Raw genomic sequence first — 4,669 nt, forward strand, 5'->3', positions numbered from 1 at the left:
CTTTCATAGAATGCAAGATCTGTAGGCCCCCATACATTCAATAAGTGTCAGACTCCACGCTGCAGGATCCGATTGTTGTACATAAAACTCCACCTTCCGACCTCACCAACACACTGTTACTAAAAACACAGTGGGTTCGAGGGATAGGGCGAGGGAAAAAAGAAACAGAACAAGGAGGGGACGGAAGGGGACTGCAGGGAAGGGATGGCTGAAAGACAAGAAAACAAGTACACTGGTTACAAATGGTTTAGAGACAAGTCATTAGTAACTGTACTACCAGCGCTAAGAGAACCCCCTCCCTCTTCTTCCAAGAGTTTGTTAATGTAGTCTTCACTGTATGTGAGGGTTTCCTTCTCAGACATAGTCTGGTGAGTGTACTAATTCACCAGACTATGTCTGAGAAGAAGAGAGACTTGAAAAAAAGCTAATAAGAACTAGGCGACATGGTCACACTCTGGCCAAATATCTACGTTCAAACGTAATACCTATAGGTCTCCAAGTAAGGAACGAACCTGCTATTTTTCTGGAAAATCCCAAATTCAAGGAGAACTTCAGCTTTGTGTCCAACACGTGTTCTAGACACTGGATGGTGTTGGGCATAGAGACTGCTGTAGAAGAAGTCGAGAGACTTACAAGGGAAATAGCAGATCTACGTAAAGAGATCATTGATGATAAAGCCCTTGTAAATGCCAAGGAAGCCTTAGAAAGGCTAGAGAAGACAATAAAGGAATTTGAAATCTATACACAAGGTATTAAGTTGGAAAAAGTGATGAAAGACATAAAGGCTTACGATAAAAAGACCACGTACCCTTACCTCCAGGAGGGATATTTTGAAAAAGACCAACGAGGAGGTTGGTCCAGTAGGGGTAGAGGTGGCTACAGGAGGTATAATACCTTCTCTGGCTCATCAGTGGGCAGTGGCTCGGACAGTGACTCAGAACGCCCAAGCACGAGTACTGGCTCAACGACCAATCATCCCCCTCAGAATCAAAACTATCCTGAACAACAGCCTTTTTTAGAGGAAGACCAATGGTGGGGTTCATCTACGAGAGGCCGTCCCTGGGGGAGGCCCAGGGGTGGGAGATCTCGTCCATGGAACAGGGGCACGGGACGGGGGAGAAAACAAACCCACTTCCAACAGAACTCCCACGGGGAAATCAACACGAGACGTCAACAATACAAATGGTGAGAAATGAACCAGACAATCCTATAATCAATATATCCGATTATAGTCTATCCCCGACAGAACAACAGGTCTTATCGAAGGGACTGTCCTTTGTCCCCACTAACATGCCTAATGATTTCAATATTAGAATTGAATTACAACAATTCTTTCAAAAAATCCGGCTTAAGCACTACTTTCAAAAGATCCCGTTTAATCCGGTATTTTCAGGCAGTGGATTACGACCACCCTCTAGGTTCAATCCTCCAACACATTCAATCGACAGTAAAATATTGGCCTATGAACAGGTGGTGTTAAGGTACGTAAATGATACCTTAAGGGCAAGACAATATGTCCCATATAACATAAGTCGGGATGAGAAGACTGCACTACAATCCTTAAAAAATAACAGTAACATTGTTATAAAGCCCGCCGATAAAGGCGGAGCGATTGTTGTACAGAACCTGGAGAACTACACCTCTGAAATTCTTTCTCAATTAGGAAAACCTGGTAACTATGTACATTTGAGGAAAGATCCCACAAAAACGATCAGTGAATCAATTCAGAAATTGACTAAAGGGGCTTTCGAACAGGGCATTATCAACAAGCACGAATATGAGTTTCTAAATAACAAAAACCCAAGAACACACACAATATACACCCTCCCAAAGGTCCACAAAGGATTACAGGATCCCCCGGGAAGACCCATAATTTCGGGTTGTGGGTCTCTCCTGGAACCTTTGTGTAAATACGTGGATGTATTTTTAAAGCCTTTAGCCATTGCTACCCCCACATATGTACGTGACACCACGCACACTATCCAGTTGGTGGAAGGGTTTGATTATGACTGCAATACGTGTATATTGGCTGCGATGGATATCGCATCCTTATACATGAACATCCCTCAGAATGAGGCCTTGACCTGTGTAGAACGTGCTCTCAATACAAGAATGGCCCCACATAGAGTACCTACAGATTTCATTATTCGCCTTTTGGAAATTGCAATGACAAAAAAATTTTTTTTATTCCAAAACGAATATTATATTCAAACAAGCGGAGTAGCTATGGGCGCGAGCTTTGCCCCCAATCTTGCTATCATTTACATGAGTGAATATGAGACTAGATTCATCCAAAATCAATATAATCCTTACCTCAATAATATTTTATTGTGGGTAAGGTATATTGACGACGTTCTCTTGATCTGGCAAGGTGGGCATTCTGAACTTAAGGACTTTCATAATTGGATTAATACCTGCACAAATAATATCCAATTCACTTTGGAATCGGATCCTATGTCTATAAATTTCTTGGATTTAAAAATAAAAACTGCAGATGGAAAATTGTACACTACCCTGTACAGAAAGAGTAGTGAACGAAACACCCTCCTCAGGTATACTAGCCATCACCCACGCAATCTTAGGGACAATCTGCCCTTTCGGCAATTCCTGAGGTTGCGTCGGAATTGTTTTAAAAAGGATGATTACCTAGAGGAATCTGCAACTTTGATGTCCAGACTGAGTGAACGTGGCTACCCTCCCAGACTCCTTAAGAAAGCTAGAAAACGAGCCAGGCATAACCATTGCGAGCTCCTACTACAAAGCACCCAAAAATCGAAGGAAGAAAGGTTAGTCTGTGTTACGACGTTTAACACCAAAGGTAATGCCATCAAGAAATGTGTGAATTGTCATTGGCACTTGATTAGTGGGGAACTGGGTGGTATCCCGCCGCCCTTACATGCATTCCGCAAAGGGAGAAATATTCGGGATCTCCTAGTAAAATCAATGTTACCAAAGAAACAATCTTTAAGTCAGCCAACTATCTGGCGGGCACCCTCAGTAGACGGGCATAGAAAATGTGGAATGTGTAAGGCCTGTCCCCTCACAAGAGAGTGCAATAGCTTTGACCACAACGATCGGACATATAAGCTTAGCCAACACACCAACTGTAACACTGCATGGGTCATCTATGCAGTCATATGTCCCTGCGGTTTTTTGTACGTGGGTCAGACCACCCAAAAAATAAAATGTTGGATTCTACAACATATGAGCCGCATAAGGTGCAAAGTCCAGGGTGCTCCGTTGGTTGAACATTTCAGTAGATTCGAACACCCAGAGAACAGCCTAAGGTGGTGGGTCATTGAAAAAATAATGGCCAACCCTTGAGGAGGTGACCTACACATCATCCTAAATAGAAGGGAGTGTAAATGGAAAGGGGCGACCATTCGGTCCCCCCGAACGTATGGTGGAGTACCCCGATCCCCCCGGGAGGCCATCTTGGGCGGGAGGCGAGTCTCGGCTGGTATGCCCGAAGCGGCGTAGCCGGGGCGTGCCTTTTCCCGCCCTGGAGTGGGTTGTCCTAGACACTGACGCGGCCGGCCACGCCCAGGGAGGCAGGCGGAGGCGGGTTTACGCCCGCCCGAAGACGGATAAAAGGAGCAACACGCCAAGAAAGCATCCTCTTGTTCCTGTACTCTGAAGCTGCACCTCCCCGCTGCACGTGAGCTCGAGACGGAACGAAGAGCCAATTTTGAGCGTTGTAATTTTTGTTTTTGTTTTACAGATATCTTCGTTTGAGAATGCCGGGCAAGAAGGTCGGAAAGTGGGTCGGGACCGATCAGATGCTCCGCATGCTCATAAAGGAGGTAGCCGATTTGAAGAAGCAGATGGCGGTAAAAAACGGGGAGGGAGGACCGAAGCGAATCGTCAGACCAGCATTGCCGGGAGTAGTCCCTAGCGGGAGAGGCAAGAGGTCCAAGAGAGGGGCACCTGGGGGGGAGGCCCCGGTTCCCGATACACCGATAGAGGGGCCTATCCCGGTTCCGAAGGAGGGGCATCCGATCCCCGTGGTAGTCACCCCCGTGAACGGAGAGGATATGCCTCCCGAGTTGGCAGCACAACTGGCAGCGTGGTTGGGAAAAAATAGTGAGGGCACCACGGCTGATGACGCCAGGGCAGTAATGAGACAACTGCGGGAATCTAGAGAGGCTGCGAAGGCACCATCTTCTGTTCCCCCACAGGTTCCGGTGGCTGAGATTGCAGCAGGTGCCAGTTCGGCAGCAAGTACAGCACCTAGTTCAGGTAAGCGGCTACTGCCGATTGCGGGGGAGGGGTCTGTACCCTCAGGAAGGGAGAAAGTGGCCCAGCATGTTCCACTTGAAATTAAGGAAAAGATTTGGGCCGATAAGTATGTGAACATGTTTTCTTTGCTTACTGACCATTACGAGATGGAGCATGTGAAGGGCCAAAAAGAGCTTATGCATCCGAGTGTTTGGCGCGCAAAAATGGCCGCCTTTAAGGTCGACGAAAACATAGGTACTTGGGGCAGAGCGTTTGGCATTTTTACCTCCATTATGGGTGAGCGAAGGCCTGAATTGTTGACGGAGTTGCCTATTTACCAGACACGTATCATGGAGTACTCTCTGGCATACGAGGGCAATCAGTGGTTTTGTTATGACAATATGTTTAGGAAGGCTAAGGAGCACGACCCAGCTCTAACATGGGATTGTTA

Source organism: Lissotriton vulgaris, unplaced genomic scaffold, assembly GCF_964263255.1.
Source record: "Lissotriton vulgaris unplaced genomic scaffold, aLisVul1.2 SCAFFOLD_3151, whole genome shotgun sequence".
Lineage (NCBI taxonomy): Eukaryota > Metazoa > Chordata > Amphibia > Caudata > Salamandridae > Lissotriton > Lissotriton vulgaris.